Raw genomic sequence first — 17385 nt, forward strand, 5'->3', positions numbered from 1 at the left:
GGTTGATGGATAACCCCAAATCGAATAGCGTGTGCACCAGGCAGGCTGCTGTGCGCTGGACCCCTTCGGGGGGCTCAGCTCGCAGAAGCCAGTCGTCGAGGTATGGATAAAGGTGATGGCCTTCCGCTCTGAGCAGAACTTCCACTGCATTCCTTAACCATGTAAAGACCCTCAAATCCAAATGGGAGGAACTTGTATTGGAAATGAAAGCCCATGATCCTAAACCGCAGGAAGGAATGATAGGGCTCCTAAATCAAAACGTGCAGATAAGCATCCTTCAGATCCAGGGAGCACATCCAGTCTCCACCACACAGTGTCTCCGCTGTAAGGGCTGGCGTAACCATCTTGAACTTTTGAAGGGGTAGGGAAAGGTTCAAGGTTGACAGGTCCAGTACAATTCTTAGGCCAGCCTGCTTCTTTTTCTCTATGGCAAAGATGCGGGAATAGAAGCCTATGCTTCACTGTGAGGTTGGAACTTCCTCCACTGCCCGACACGCCATGAGCGAGCGGATCTCCGCCAAAAGAGTTGCCTTCCCAATCCATGGGCGTGGAGGGGAAAAAAGAGGAGATGGAGGTTTTGGCAGGCGGAAGCCCAAGGAAATCACTGAGAGAATCCATGGGTCTTCGAACCTTGCCCGCCAGGAATGATTGTGAAGTGCAAGCCTGCCCCCCTGTTTCTTTCCTTCTGAGACTGGTGCCTGGGAGGGGCACTAGAAGAACCCCTTGTGCAACGATTTATTGCTGCTTGCGTCGGTGCTGGGTGGCCCTGAAGCCACCAAATGTACGACCTAGCGTGGGTGACTCTGGTTATACCTCTTGGGAGCAGACTTAGTTAAAATTGCCAGGGACTTGGCTGTTTGAGAGCTGTTTTTCTTTTTATAAAGCTCCTCGTCTGTAGTTGAATGAAACAAGGACCCCCCCACCTCCCTTCAAATGGCAGGTCAAGAATGCGTTCCTGCATGTCAGGGTTAAACTTAGTAGCCTTGAGCCAAGCTGTCCTCCTCGTGTCGGTGGCAAGACAAGTAGCCCTATCTGCAGTGTCTATATGTGCCACTGCTGACTCTATGATGTCATGGGCTACTATCTTAGCCTCTGTCAGCCCCGCCTTGAATCTCACCTGACTGTGCGCCAGAAGCTCAGGATGGAATTCTGCAATCTCGTGCCATAGCTTTTGGTTTACTGCGGCTAGCATGGTATCCACATTATTCTGCTAACAACAACGAGAGACCAGCGGAGTAGTTTAAAGACGCCTGTTCCACACTCCTATAGAAGCCTTGTGGACAATACAAACAAAAAAAGGAACCAGCCGTCTCTCTCCTCATGAAGCTCAACCTATCATCCCACTCCCGGTCCATGGACCAAATAAGGACCGAGTCTAAGGTTTTGAGAAAATAAATGTAACAAAATATTATTTTATTTAAATACAATATGCAATTATCTTTAAAATGAATTCAGAACATTGTAAAAAAGTGTAAAACATAGTGCACTTTTACTAAAACATCAAATACAAAACCACAATACATACTCTAAATCAGTTTTGCATAAAATAATATAAAAAACTGATAAAAAACAACACCAACCTGCCTAAGTTCACCTATACACTCAACAAAAAAGCTCCTGCCTATACAAATCTAAACAGAGCAACACACAAAAAAATGTATCCCTGGTGTATAATAATGTTTTGGTAAGTAGTACCTCAAAACCACCGCTGATCTTTGTTTGTTGGAGTCAGCTAATCACATATCTATTGATTGTCTACCCTTTTACACAAACTGCTTCTAGGGTGACCGTAGCAACTAAATTGGCAAATACAGAACGCACCCTACAATTTCAGGTCCTGCCATAGGTGGAGCATAGCATTAGAATATATTTTCTTTCCATAGGCCTCTAGGAGTTTTTCTTCCTTGCCTAGGAGGGCCGAAGTAGGTGTGGACGTGGAGGATTGTGGCTTAGCATACATAGAGGCAGCCACTATAACCGAAGAGGGAGGTTGCGGGTGTACCGACAGCACGAGGGAGTCCTCATACGCCTATTGATATTTGGCATCTAGGCGCTCGTTTGTAGGCTTTGTAGAGTGTGGCTTTACCCAGCCCTTCTTTGCCAATGACTCAATGTCCTTCTGCAACGGGATCCCCGTATTAATGGTTGACTGGATGGTAAGCACCTCAACCAAGACCACCGCCTTTGGTTGCTCAGCCTGGATCCCGAAGTATTCCGCCACATCGGCCAGTCTTTCATGAAAGGCTCTGGCTGAGGTTACTTGATCCTTCTCGTCGTCTCTGTCCCCCGCTGTGTCCTGCAAGTCAGGGCCTGCTGGTGGAGTTCAGGAGGGTGCTGTGGGTGGTTGTGGTGTGCTGATGGGCTGCACCGGATGGTGCACCAGGGGTGGAGCCACTGTGACGATCTGCGCCTGGGGTGTTGCAGGAACCTGGGCCTGTACTGGTATCTGTGTATGAACCACAACAGGTGGTTGACAGGGTGTCGGAGGGAGCATGTCTTGGATGAGTCCCCTAAGTATGATCCTCATTCGAGGCAACCTCATGAGCGTGAGGAACTTTTCAAATAATCTGTCCTCACATGCTGATGAGGAGCTTACTTATATAGGTGCGGGTCCTTGGACTTGTACCTGTTGCTGGGATCTACCCATCCCTTGCCTCAGGTAGCTGGGTTCTGAGTATCGCCCCTGCCTGGAAGCAGTTTGGTATGCAGTGAACCAAGTGACCAGTGTTGACCAATCCCACCTTGGCGGGCGTTCCGATGCCTGCGCACTGGAATGGAGAGGCTTGGGATGCGCTGCCATTTTGTATTGTCTGGTGGACATTTTGTCAGGTACTGTGCCACGTGCCTGCTGTGTGATGACTGTCATACTGGGACCAGTCTCTGCCTGCTTGTTTGACTGCGAAGGCTCGGACCTTCCCTGCACCTCACGCAAGGGCCTGGGAGGCGGAGTGCCTTTGGCCATGTCGCCGGTAGTGCTGGTACTGCATTTAGGAGCCCCCTCTGGATGACGCCCGGTATTAGAGCTAAGCTTCTCAGTGAGATCCCTGGTACAATAGCCTTGCGGCCCCTCAGCTGCGGGCCGGTAGGATCCTTAGATCCCTCACCCGTGTGGCTGGTAGCTCGTAGAGCCTCGGCCCCCCTGCTGGCAGAGTACCTAGACTGTGAAAAAAGGGAGAAAACGATCACAGGGGAAGTAAATCGTGGAATTACGAGCACGAAGTAATTAGCCTCAACCATAGTGTAGGTGAAAGAGGTCTGCTCCTGTCGACGCAGAAAATAGGACTGGGGAGTAGTACCGGTGGGCGGAGTCGGGGGAGTGCATGCTCCTAGGGCCACGCCCCCACGCTCATCTAAATTTAAAAGGGAAGACAATTTTTTTCTCGTGAAAAAGGTTCAGTTTCCCGTCCCTAGCAAGGAACGCCCATACAGTATGGAGGAAAGGGGACTTTGGACTAGGAGTACGTTAGTCACTACGTCGAGTAACATATAATATCATCAACAATTGATCATTTCATACTTTAATAAATGTGCAAAAAATGCTCGACAAAGGCAAACAAGGCAAACAAAGTGTTGTGGAGTTAGTGCTAAAGTGCAAATCATGCGATACAGTACATTCCAAAGTGAACATTCCTTTTCTCTTTTCCTTCAAAACGAGGGAATAGATCAACAATAAAAGTTGGGAGATCAAATCTCTTTGTGAAGTCAAGTTTCCTGTCCTGATGAAGGCCTTTGTATATACTCGAGGATACCGGTAGAGGATGGGCGTATCTCGGATTAACGGCCAAAAAATGTTGTGTCGTCGAGGTTCTCTTACAAAGACATCCTATATATTCAGGATATTTGCCTTAAAGAAACCTGAGAGGAGATCTTAGTTCCATCACTCCTTTTCCATTGTTATGATTTGTCATCGGTCCACCTAAAAACAAACAAAACTGTTGTGATATTTAATATTAAAAAACCTGAATGGGTTTTGTGGACTTTTGAAGTAGTTATTTTAGCAGTGTTGATCTATTCCGCCATTTTGAAGTAAAAGAGAAAAGGAATGTTTACTTCGGAAGGTACTGTATCCCATGATTTGCACTTTAGCACTAACCCCACGGCACTTTGGTTGCCTTGTTTGCATTCGTCGAGCTTTTTTTGCACATTGTCTTGTTGAAGATTTATTAATGTATGAAATTATCAATTGTTGATGATATTGTTCTTTTAATATTTATCTATGAAAATCAAATGTAATTTTATTCATATATAAAATTATCCAGCAGAAGAAGAACCAGATACATCGTTCTCCCTCCAGCCTCCACTTCCCTCCCCCACTGGAGCAGCATTGCATGAACGTAAGCCCAATGGGGCTTTAAAATTTGCAGGGGACTTCCCCTACATCTCTAGCAAAAGCACTGTTAATTAATTGCAATATTTGCCACTGTGTGCGCGACACGCTCAAAAAACAGACAGTGTTGCTAAATTGAAAATTCAACAAAGTGTTTATTAATGGGATGCATATGTGCCGTTTAAGATACTTTAAGGGGCACTTTTCATTTTTCCTGCATTAACACTGCTGCTTGTGGGCACTCTCAAAGATGGCCGCCCCTGCCTAGGGCAGTGGAACCATCCTTTGTCTGAAGCCTGCCCTCTCTGCAATTGGCTGCCTCACTCATATTTTAACCAATCAGGGGCACCGGCAGGCAGAAGCCGGTACCTGCACTGAAGGCCCACATCTAGGACCCTGTCTGTGCCTGTCTGGGCCGAGAAGGACCTGGAGGTCCTTCTTTGTACTTTGCCCCCACTCAAAGCATGAAACTGTTTAGATGTACGGACTGCTTTCCAAATGAACTCGGACCTATGGATGACCACCCTCCCTGCAAACCTACTAGTGAGTGATGGCTGAACTGTCCCTTTGCCTCCTCCATGAACTGAACTTTGTGATGTGCCTATGTTCTCCTCCTTCCTGCTATTTTTGTAAATCAAATGTAGCTGTGCCCTTTCATCTGTGCACCTCTTTTGCTTTGCATTGAAGTCCTGTTTTGTAAATCGAATTTAGCTGTTCCCTTTAATCTGTGTACCTCTTTTGCTTTGCATTGAAGTCCTGTTTTTGAAAAATCACTTTCCTTTTGAAGTGCACTTTCACATTTTGTGTCTACTAGGTCATCATCATCACCTGAAGAGTTTAACTAGAACTGTGCAGTGCAGCCACTCTTCCTCATTCCGCTACTATCCTCTTCCTCCCCTAAGGCTCTCACCATCTCTCCCATCTTCTCTAACTGCTACACTATCACCTATCCCCCCTCTCTTTCGAAGTCTGGAAGAAAATATCATACAAAAGACATCTTGAGTGCAAACACTGGCCTTCCCATCGCAGGCACCTAGGTCAGCGCTTCTTCCATAGAGGTTTTCACTGATATCCTCTTCTCTCTACCCTCTCCAGACCTATGGACACCTCATTGTATCTCTACTCTCTTTCCTTCGTCATCCTCTCCCATCAATGCTGGTTGCAAGTGGGAAGTCCTCTTGCATGGCTTCTCATCTTCACGTTGCTTCATTAATGTCTACCACACAGGCACTCTCTTGGTTCAGGGTCCTCAACCCAACTGCCTTCTCTTTGACCGTATTCTGCCGTCTCTCATTAAGTTCCTAATTTCTCCTGCCTCTCCTCCAACTACTCTCTTTACCCCTCCCCATCCTACCAGTGTTCCACACCCTTGTACCACTCCTCAGAAATCTTTCAAAGGCAGAGACCTCCTTCACTGGCAACTCTTAACGACGGCTCAGCCAACAAACACTCTTCTGTCATCTGCCTCCTCCCTGAAGACATTGACCTCGACATTCTAGCTCTCACCGAGCCTTGGTTCAATGCCAGTTCAATCACTGCTTTTGACTCCCTCCTCCCTGACGGCTAAAACATAAACGGTGTGGTTGCCTTAATCTTCTCTGAGTGGGTTCCTTCCTCCATCTTACCCACCCAGCTCTACTCTTCCTTTGAGAGTCTGGTGTGCAAGTTGGTCATCTCGCCTCCTCCTCCTTGACCATTGCCACCATTTACTGGCCTCCAGGCACTACCACGCTGTTCCTCTCTGAATGGGCTGATTTCTATTCTTCCTTAATTCCATCCATCTTCAATCTCCTCCTCTTGGGGGATTTCAACATCCAGTTGGACTCCCCTGTCACAGCATCTACCCTTTTCATTGACCTCTGCACCTCTCTATCCCTCGCCATTCTCCCTTCTGGTCCAACCCACTAGGCTGGACACACCCTTGACGCCCTCATTCACTCTGACATCTCTCTCCTCCCCACTTGTCAACCCTTTCTCTTGGTCAGACCATTCTCTCCTCTCCTCCCATCCGGGTCCCTTTGGCTCTCTGACTGCACCCCCGACAGCCCTGCCAACATCATTCACTAAAATCCGCCCGATGGAACGTGTGTCAGCCTCTGCCTTCGCCTGCACCTTCATCACACCTCGCCTCCCTATCTCTGACTCTACCACTGACTTTGCTCTGAACTTGCGTCACCGAAACGAAAGTGCAGAGCGGCCGAACGTAAGTGGCAAACCTCTGGCTCATTATCTGACAAATTGGCCTGCCGCCTACTCCAAAGGCAATACAGACTCTTCATCCGTGCAAAGAAAAGAGCCCACATACAGGCACTGATTTCCGGTGCATCCAACAACACGGCTGATCTTTTCAAGATCTGCAGGGAACTAGCCAACCCTTCCGCAGTCTCCTCCCGCCCTTCCCCTTCCCAGGCTCTCTGCAATGCACTGGCCACTCACTTCTCCACAAAAACTCAGGGCATCCTGAACACCCTTGCTACTCACCCTCCCAACCCTTCCCACTCCCCTTGCCTCCCTTGACCCTTCACCCTCCTCCTTCCTCCCTCTCCTCCTTCTCCCCTGTCACACCCGAAGAAGTTACTAGAGTTGTCCGCTCCATGAAGGTCTCGTCTAAACAGGTTCCCCCTTGCTCATCCAGAACCATCAAGGACAACATTGGCTCTCTTGCCCCTGCACTCGCTAATTTCTGTAATCATTCTTTTGCCACTGAATCTTTCCCCTACTCCCTGAAGCACTCCCTTTTGGGTCCCCTTCTAAAAACAAACTTCAGCAGACCGTACCTGTCCAGCCAACTACCACCCTATTTCCATCACCCCCTTCCTGGGGAAACTGCTTGAGAAGCTGGCAACTCGCACACCGAACTTGTTGATGGTCTCCATGACCATCAATCTGGATTCCGAGCATCCACAGGCACGGAAACTGATCTTCTGAACACCCGTGAAGGACTGCTTGCATTGCTTGACTTCAACACCCCAGCTGTACTCATCTTACTCGATTTTTCCTCTGCCTTTGACACTGTCAACCATTCCATCCTCATATAAAGGCACAACGATACCCTTGGTATCTCAGACCGGGCACTGGAATGACTGACATCCTTCCTAACTGACTGCACGTCTCAAGTCGTCCTGGGCTCCTTCTCCTCTCCTACTTCCTTCTCCACCTGTGGTGTCCCGCTGGGCTCTATCCTCGCTACCCTTGGCTCTTTAATATCTACCTTGCTCTGCTTGCTCACCTCATCTCCTCCTTATTCCCCAACTTCCAGTGTTATGCTGATGACACACAACTTTTTTTCAAATTTCCTGCTGACCCCTTTGCACCTTCCATCATCCCTGACTGCCTATCTGCCATCCAGTCCTGGTGCACCGCCAATGATCACTGCCTCAATGCCTGTACAACTGAGATCCTTCCCATTGGGACCCATGTTCCCTCCTTCCCCTCACTCTGGCCTTCCTGCATGGGCTCTCCCCCGGCTCTTTCCTCTGAAGCCAGAAACCTTGGAGTCATCTTCGACTCCTCTCTCTTCTTCCTCCCTCACTCTCAGGACATTGCCAAGAGGTCCCACTTTCAGCTCTTCCTTCTCAAAGGAATTCTCCCTTTTCTCACTTTCCCTCAGAGGCTCAATGTTACCCGAGCCCTGGTTCTCTCTAGGCTGGACTTTAGCAATAGCCTCCTCCTGAATCTACCTTCCTCCACTCTGTGACCCCTTCAGCTAACCCAGAATAGAGCAGCAAGACTTATCCTTGGCCTTGAGCCCAGGGACCACATCTCTCCTGCCCTAAAAAGCCTCCACTGGCTCCCAGTTGCTGCATGGATGAAATTCAAATCCCCCTGGATCATCCACAATGCTGTCTGGGGACGGGGACCACACTATCTGCAACAATCTCTGACCAAATATTCTCCTTCTAGACCTCTACGCTCCTGTGGCACCAACTCTCTGTGTGTAAAGCATTTCTCTAAACAGAGAGCAGGAGGCCGCTCGCTTTCCTCAGCTGGATCCTGTCTCTAGAACAGCCTCCCCCTCCCTCTATGTCTTGAGCAAGACCTTCTGAAGTTCCGAAAGCACCTCAAGACTCTCCTCTTTTCCTCCTCTGTCTCTTTTTCCTTCCTCTGCTAATCCCACAGTTGTTGTGATTGGTGTTTTGGACCCTTATGCATCCTCTGGGCCTCTGACCGTTCACACCCAATCTCCCCAGCATCTGTCTTCCTCAGCACTTCCCTCAGCACACCCTTCGCACTGGAGATTCGCACTTTCAACCCAACGCTGCTCCTTGCTGCATAGCACTTACCATACCTTGCACTTCATCTGTAGCTCACCTCGAGCACAGACACCACAGCACCTACCCCACTGCCCTCTTCCTTCCTGCACTTGCACGTTCTGAATACTCACAAGGCATAGTAGGTTCAGCTATCCCTTCCCCTCTGTTTTTTTTAATTTTATTTTTATTTAATTGGACTTTTATCCCATGTTCCCTCCCCACTGCCCTGTGGGCGCTTTGAAACAGAATTTGTTTCTGGTATACGCACCTAACAAGCAAACCATACATACAAATAAATTAATAAATGAGGATCACTGAAAACATAAGAGCAAATAGTGTGTGCACTTAACCTTGCTAAGGGCCTATGAACAATATTCCCCAGATACCCTTTAAAAAGGGATGGGCACTGCCTTCGGACAGAAAAATACTGAGCAGCTCTTACGCCTTGATATTTGTAATGACGTTCCTCAGACATCACATTCCTGGTGCAACTCGAACTTCCATTTCGGCTAAAGAATAACTTTGAAGTACAAAACAGAAAATTGACATTTTTTATTTATAATGTGTCAATTCCGTTTGGGTACATTCATATGACATGCACTTAGAAACTACGAAAAAAAAGTGCTTTCTGTGTACTTTACACAGAAAATGGTGATCACTATCTCTGGAAAAACGTGTATGCACTGTTTCCATGTAATAATAGGCAGCTATGGTCCCTTTTACAGCTTTGCTGACATTAAAGTGGTTGTACAGCTTGGACATATAATTGAAATGGAATAGGGTAGTTGGTGGATTCGAATTTAAGAACCTGTGCGCTCTTCATCACTCTAAGATTTTGTCAAAAAGTTAACAAAATGCGAGTTGTGAAATGGCAGCGATCACACTAGTCCCTCCAACTCATCCACCAGGGTTGGAAAATGGAAATATAAGGATTTGGTGTGTGGGACGGTGATTTGTGCTCAAAACCAAATTGTATATACAAAAAATCTTATTTCAATGAGAAATCACTATCGTCACAAATGTGAGCAATCATCTGAAATTTTATTCAAATTGCGAGCAGCCGACACGACACACTGGTCGTTTTTAAGGCTGTTATTAACAAAGAATATGAACAAAAACAACGTTATGATAAAATAAATGTATAAGTCAAACATTAGTTGGACACAAATCATCAAAACAAAATTTTGAACCCCATTAAGGTAAATAAATAGATATTAATATTACAATGTGTATACATGACTAAATGAAGAAATCCAAAACCATACCACAGTTCAGGTTGAGGACAGGGCATTCAATCAATGTTTGTGTTCCGAAGGTGCAGCAAAACATCATGAAAAAAAGAAAACAGTAAATAAAACATGACCATGTTATCTTTTCATTAACCTTGATGTGGTTCAAAAATTTGTTTTGATGATTTGTGTCCAACTAATGTTTGACTTATACATTGTTTTATACTTCCCATGTTAATTCTTATTTTATCATAATGTTGTTTTTGTTAATATTCTTTGTTAATACCAGCCTTGAAAACGACCAGTGTGTCGAAACACGTGTCGGCTGCTGGCAATTTGTATTAAATTTCGGATGATTGCTCAAATATGTGACTGATAGTGATTTCTCATTGAAATAAGATTCTTTGTATATACAATTTGGTTTTGAGCGTGAATCACTGTCCCACACACCAATTCCTTATATAATTGAAATGCATTTTTCTGGAAATTGTCATTATTGCAATAAACATCTGAATCTTATGTTGTTTGCAATCACCAACTAATGATGACACTATAAAATAAAGTGTGTGCAGTGCACATCCACATGCAAAGTGTGAATGCCGCTGCTACATGCCTGTGGTTGGGCCAAATGCCATCTTGGATTCGTCAATCTGGTGCTACGAAAGAACTGGAGACCCATATTGGGATTGTGCAAAGGAGGTACTAGGTACCATGAATAAGGTGGCCCAGCAATAGGAAAGATGGGTGGATCAAAAATAGATGTCTTGAATCATTAGCCGAGACGATAGACAATGTGACTTTCTAGTTACCCCACTGCTTAGCCAATTCTTGGCTGGCTTAGATATCAAATTTGCCAATTTCATTGCCCAGCACAATCATCTTCCTTATGCCCAGCACATGAATGTAAAGAACAAGTTCTTAGATGACCTCACCACCCTCCTCCACCAAGCATGAGCAGGCCTCGCAATTTTTTAAAAACCGGCTAGACCTCCAAGTTGAGTAACTTAACTTACCTACTCGACCTAAGAGAACTACACTCAACCCATGTTGATGGGTTACACAACCTTTACCATGACTTCTGTAAAATGGTACATGTCAGTAAAGACTGCAGAAACCTAGTGGGACCACTACCAATACAATTTCATGAACAAAACATTCATATGCTGGCAAAAATAAAGAACATTATTTTGGGTCTTAATATAAATCATAAAACATCAAACAAAAAGAATACACACTTTGTGCATTATGTTTCTAGAGTTCGCCCTGATGAAGGACCTCATGGTCCGAAATGCATTGTCCAATTGGCACCTTGTGCACATTTGAATAAAGAATGCTGTTTTATGATTTATATTAAGGCATGAAGTAGTGTTATTTATTTTTGCCAGCATATGAATGTTTTGGTCATGAAATTGTATTGGCAGTGGTGGCACTAGGTTTGTGTAGTCTTTAATCTAGGCTGTTAGCCCAAGTCTACTTTGTATGCACCTTAGGTGTCTATTCCGGGGCACTTTATAGAGACTCACACCCTATAACGTAATTATTATCGATCTAGCTTGATTAAGATTGTTTAAAGCTTGTGGTGCCCACACACGTCACTATACTCCTTGGCATGTCACTATAAGCCCTCTTAATGTTTGGCACACTTCTGCCATTTATGGACCAGGCACAAAGAGTGAAACCTTTATTTGACATTTACTACAGTTTGTTTGCAGTAAATGTGAAATACACATTTCAAACATCCTAGAATGTCCAGTACTCGCAACCAAGTTCAAGTACAATACAAATGGTACTCAATCTTTACACAACTACTAGACTATGCGAGTGGTCCAGTAGGCTTTGCGAGACCTGATAGGTAATCACTTGCCTATGCAAAGTGATCTGCACAAGCAGTTTATAGCCTTCCTCTTATTGGGATTCTTCCCTCTATACAAACAGCAGAGATGGGTAAAGAACAAGCCACTTCCTATTTATTAGTTGTCGCAAGAATGATAATTGGATTCAAACTTAAAATAAGGCCATGTGTCTCTGGTTGGAATTTTGCATATCACTTATAAAGCATTCCAGATGGCTATTATATATAATATCATGCAGTAAGTGCCCCTATCAGATGTTTTCACTCTAGAGAACCCAGTTCAGAATAAGAGGCAGGCCAGGGATCCTGCATTAGGTACAGTCAGAGACATGACTGCAACCTGCTCTGTGTATCTGATATCCTTTTGTAAGCCATATCAATCTATATATCATAGCTTTGCTCATGGTACTTCATGACGTCCTGCGCTCATACTGGTACTGCTCTGGGGACCTTCAAAACGGCAGAGTTACCTTTTTCATGTAAGTGTATATATTCCTTTGCTCCCCAGATAAAGCCAAACAGTATGAGCCCTCACTTGGCAAATGACAATTTAAACAGCTCCCCAGCTATTCTGGTGTACGTTGTGCATGGTGCATATGATCTAAACAAAACTCTTGGCACTGTAGCACATTTGAGATCAAATGCCAGGCTGCTGGCAGACTTATCTCACCCCCTCTTGCAGAAATGCTTGCTTAACCATCTCTTCTGTGTAACTCTCATTCCCTTGTGTCTGTCAGTGTAGTCTGGATTTTCATATGGACCAGTCTCTTCTTCAGCTCTGACTACTTCTGTGAGTCCTCCTTCTCTATTCTTCACATTCCTTAGGTCTAATAAATAGCATCATCCTGGGATCTCACTGAAGCAGCACCTTTCCTGGAAGAGGCAAGCTGACCTTATTGGCTGCATCATTGAGGCACTACTGTCAGATATCCGCCCACAGAAGCTCCTCTGCTGTGCCCATCTTCTGAGATATTAGACTTTGGGCTTCAAGCACAGTCCAGCTTTTTATTATTAGGCTTTCATATTGCACGTAATGCCGAACTCCTCCAGCTTCTAAAGACAGACAGGGGTTTGGACCTGTGTTGCACAGCACTGTCTTGTTTCCAAGGTGAGCGTATTGCTATCTTTCGCAGCCTCTAACACACTCTTAATATCCATTTGCTTTTCTTCTATGATCTGGACGAGCTAATGATTCCTTCCCTTTATCGCACCTCAGTACGTGAAAGTGTACGTCCATCAACCACCACCTTTGCTTCATCTTGACCACAAAGTGATTACAGAACCTGGGTGGCATTATTATTCTCATCTTCTTCCATTCCCACCAGTTGTGAGGTTTTCTGCTTTCTACAATGACAAATAGCCTGGGAGGTACTGCAGTCTCAGGTATTCGTGCTGTGAAAAATCATCTTTCACTCCCGCTGCAGTCTCTTTTGCCACCTTGGTAGACACAAAGGTGTTCTTTGTCTTGGACAGCATATGTTCACCTGAATAGCAGTGGGTTTGCTTATAAGGCCAACTCTATGAAAACAGGAATCATCTCAACCTCTTCTCTTTCCCTGCTGCCACTGCACTGAGATTGTTCTCTGCCAGTAATTCTGTGGCATTCGCGTGAAACCTCTGTGCTGAGCTTGCATACTCAAAATCTGTTGCACTCTTTATATCCCTCAACAACATGAGCTGACAATTCCTTAAGCTTCTCCAGCCTCATCCTCAAGAAATAAGCATTTTATGGGGTACTTGGTTGTCCAAAACCATTCTGCTTAGGAACCAGAAACTCATGGGCAACTCAGGATTGAGTTACAAGATTTTGTAAGTGGACAATGATAAGACATATGCCTTGGGAGGGTCAGTCTTAAAGGGACAAGCCTAAGTTCTAAATCCATTTTAATGCATGAATGCATACAGAAAAGCTCTTTCGCTTTGTCTACTTTTAAATGACTACTATTTATATTGTTTTAAATGTAAGTGCACAAATCCTTTCAAAAAGTGAATACTGAAATAGCATATATATATATTCCTTATTTTATAGATTCAGATTTTATTAATATAAATCTCTATTTTCTCATAATTTCTGTGATGTCAGTACGATCTAGGTTTTGCTGCGTGGCTTGCAGACCTTGTTCTTCGTGAGTCTTATTAGTGTGGCCAAGCCCCTGAAGGAATGGTTCCAAATGTCCTTGTTTGTTGGTTATTCTGCATATAAATTTCCCTTTGCATAGATTGGTGTTGCATATCTCTAAGCATCATTTCAAGTAATCTTGAAGATTTGATTTCCCCCCATTGACTTAGTAAAGCATGTTTTGCTTGTAGGATAGAATATTATTTTAAATGTCTTCCATTGTGCCTGCATACCCCGCTCTGAGAATGGTTCCCTCATTTGAAGGGGTCCTCTTTCTTTCCCCCCCCCCCCCGAGTAATTTCCCTAATATTCTTAAAACGGAATCACCAACTTTCATCAAGGAAATGGCACTTTTGCAGCATGTGCATTAGAAACTTCAATTTATAACATCATAGGCTCTTTGATGAAATTGAATCTTTAAATGTGGTCTGTTTTTGTGGCTTCATAGTCTATGAATTATAAGACATCTGTCTTCTGTAACTAAGTTGCTACTCGCATAGGGGGTTTGCTGCTTTGGAGTGACCATGAGGAACGTTCTACCATTAGATCTTTGGGAAATCAACAATCGCTTCCAGTTTCAGAAGCAACTTTACACCTATATTTTCCTGAACCAACCAGCCACACCTTTTTCCAGGTATCTTAGGACATAAGAAATACATTTCTGCAGATTGTTGAATTGATAAAGGTTGTGCTGCAGAAATGTACTTATCATTACATGACATACGCACTGATTGAATATTTGTAATCACATGTTTTTGTTCTAGCTAAAAGCAATATTGCTATTTCATGTCCTACGGTTCTTAATGCTGGCAGTTCAATGTATATTAACCAACATGTTATTTAAACATGGAACATGCTATCCCTTGCATATGTTGGAGTGGCCATACGTACCGCAACATGAATAGTCCCACTTTGTAGTCTAGGGTGATTGTTCTACATGCATCTATCGCACCTAATTATTTTTCGAAGGTGTTAATGTGGCTTTCATGTATTCAAATGGCCCAACATAATTTCTGTTCATAAAATCTGGCAAAACCTGTGCTCAAAGGGGAATCTGCAGGGTTTCTCTAGCATTGTTTCTGTTGGGAACTGAACTGAGCCACTCGGACAAGAAAATCAGGCACAAATGGCAGTTAAATATTTAAAAAAATGAAAATTATACTTTATGTAGTTTGTATATGAAAAGAATCTGAAAACTCAAGGATACAATAAATAATCTAAAGACACTGTAAATCTCTCAGGAAACAAAGCTAACCATGTGAAAATATGTCACTACCTTCTGAAAATATGTATAGAAATGCAAATCTTGTTGCAGATTTGCTTGCATCCGAATAGCAGCAACCAATTAAGATTGATTCTAAAGGTATTCATTTCTTTTCTAATCCTAACAGTAAATGATAATTATTCTGATTTTTCCAGGGCATGTTAAAAGTCTATTGGATAACACAACATTGGGGCTGAGACATAGCAAACATGAAGCTGCAATATAGAGAAGAATGCAATTGTTTCTTTATCTAAAGGAGGAACTTAATTTAGAAGTGAAACTATGGTGGTTGTCCCGGCAGAATACCATAGTACTGTATACAGACTTGGACACCCACCATGTTTTTGAAAAGGTTGGACTTCAGTCACTTCAGTGTAATTATAGAATTGTTGGAATATGACAAGAGATATGTCGGTTGCCATTATAAATTAATGTAGTCCACTCCTGGATAAACCCATCACATATTTGAGTTTCCGAATACTGTGCACATAATGAAAGTAAGAGCACATGCTCTTAAAAGAACACAAGGATCCCCAGGCAGTGGTTGGATCACCCAATCTATTTACTTAATACCAATTGAAAGTTATATTCAAGATCATTGGCCAACAATTTGCAGTTATTTCCTCTATTGTACCAACTAATGTGCACGTTTGTATAACCCTTTAGGATTTAGTTTATCAGATATATAATGCCATTACATGTATAGATATTCATTAGTTTAGGCACACAAAAAAGGTTTGACAAAGTCAAATGGGATGTCCTTTGGAAGGCCACAAAGATTCAATTGAAATGTTCCAAATGTATATTAATGTTCCAAACCATCATACTTTATCCATAATAACCTTACTAAAGTATCAATTGACCTTCATTTGATCTGTTAAAAGTAATTGTCTTTGCTATTGGTATAGTCTGAAATAAATGTTCCCGAATCAGTACCAAACGTTTAGAAATTAATCAGCACTTACATAAGAGTACTTGCTTTTCCTTCATTTCGTCCTTTTGAAGGTCTAATTATAGAGTGAAGGAAAGAAGAGATAAGAGCCCAGTAGATCATATAGTTTTCTTAACTTTTTATCAACACTGGAAATGCGTTGTTTATCATATGGTTATAGTAGAACATGTCAATTGGAGCAGCTTTATTTGTGGTAATTTTGTCAGTCTGCTGGTCAAGTGGCACAGCGAGTAGAGCGCTCGCTTTGACATCGGTGCAGAGTCTGCTAATGCAGGTTCGAATCCCGGCGGGGCCAAACTCGGCCTTTCATCCTTCCGAGGTCGATAAATGAGCGCCACACACTGTGGGTAATACTAAGCAGCGCTCAGATACCTGAGGGTTCGTAGCGCTATATAAGTGCCAAATTATTGTTATTATTATTCCCTTGTCTTCTTCCGAGGCAAGAATATTTAGAACAACCACCCCACAAACGCAAGGCTATAAAGTATGTTTAGTGTTCATTTCCAGTATTATTAAATTCAAAAACGAGCTGGCTCCTGGAAACTGTTCTTCCTAGAAAAAGGAAAAGAGCCCTATCAAGTCCCAACTGGTAGACCTTATACCTTAGTGTGGTTTTTCCAATCGAAAAAAGCCTGTAGTTGTCTAATGGGATATTGATAAAGATGTTCATACCTCAAGGTCATGTCCGCTAGACCAAATCTCCCCACCCCCTTTCCTCCATCCCACTTTGTCTTTAGAATCTAGAAAAATGCTCATGCATAGAACCTCAAGCAATCTTTGTTTCTGATATATAGGGCAGAGAAATCTTTAGTAGGTGATTCTTGGCGCTACCCAATGGGCCTTGGGTTGGGTGTCTTGGTGCTGAGATCTTTCCCATCCGTGAGATGGGCATGTGTTTCTTGTCTTCAGTTGTTTCGCGAGTTTGTTTTCTCCTAATAGGTAGGCTGTGCCCTTCTGAATAAAGTGGCAGTGAAGTAATGAGTAGAGGGTAGTGCGCCTTCCCTGCATTCGTTAAAAAGTAGGATTTACTTAGCTGTGTTACCTGGCAGCGGAACTTAGTGTGGACTGATACCCACTAGTCAGTCGGTTTGTGAAAATAAAAACATTGGGTCTGCTAGGTTCAGATGCGCCTGGGCTTAAAAGCCCAGGCGCACCTGAATTTAGCAAACCCAATTTTTGACTCTTATGAATAAAACCTTAGATCACCGTGTGTCTCCGCTGGTCACTGTCTGTTAAAATTGCCTCCTAGATTCTCCCACTACTGTTGGTTGACTCCTGTGTCCCTTTCTTCTGCAGTTATCTTTGGGAAACTTTATTTTCTAGAAGAAATGAATGAAGAGAAGTATAGTAATCCCCATGTCTGTGTTTGCTTGACATTGCAGGTGCTAG

The 17385-nt window shown here is 43.7% G+C and overlaps 1 protein-coding gene across 3 annotated transcripts in view; it reads left to right on the forward strand.

Annotated features, from left to right (window-relative positions):
* PLEKHA2 (pleckstrin homology domain containing A2) overlaps window positions 1–17385 on the forward strand; it is a 1084343-nt gene that overhangs the window by 786288 nt on the left and 280670 nt on the right. The gene's annotated exons all lie outside the window — the stretch shown is intronic.

The sequence above is a fragment of the Ambystoma mexicanum genome, chromosome 10 (genome assembly GCF_040938575.1).
Source record: "Ambystoma mexicanum isolate Mex_15411 chromosome 10, UKY_AmexF1_1, whole genome shotgun sequence".
In the NCBI taxonomy this organism is placed as follows: domain Eukaryota; kingdom Metazoa; phylum Chordata; class Amphibia; order Caudata; family Ambystomatidae; genus Ambystoma; species Ambystoma mexicanum.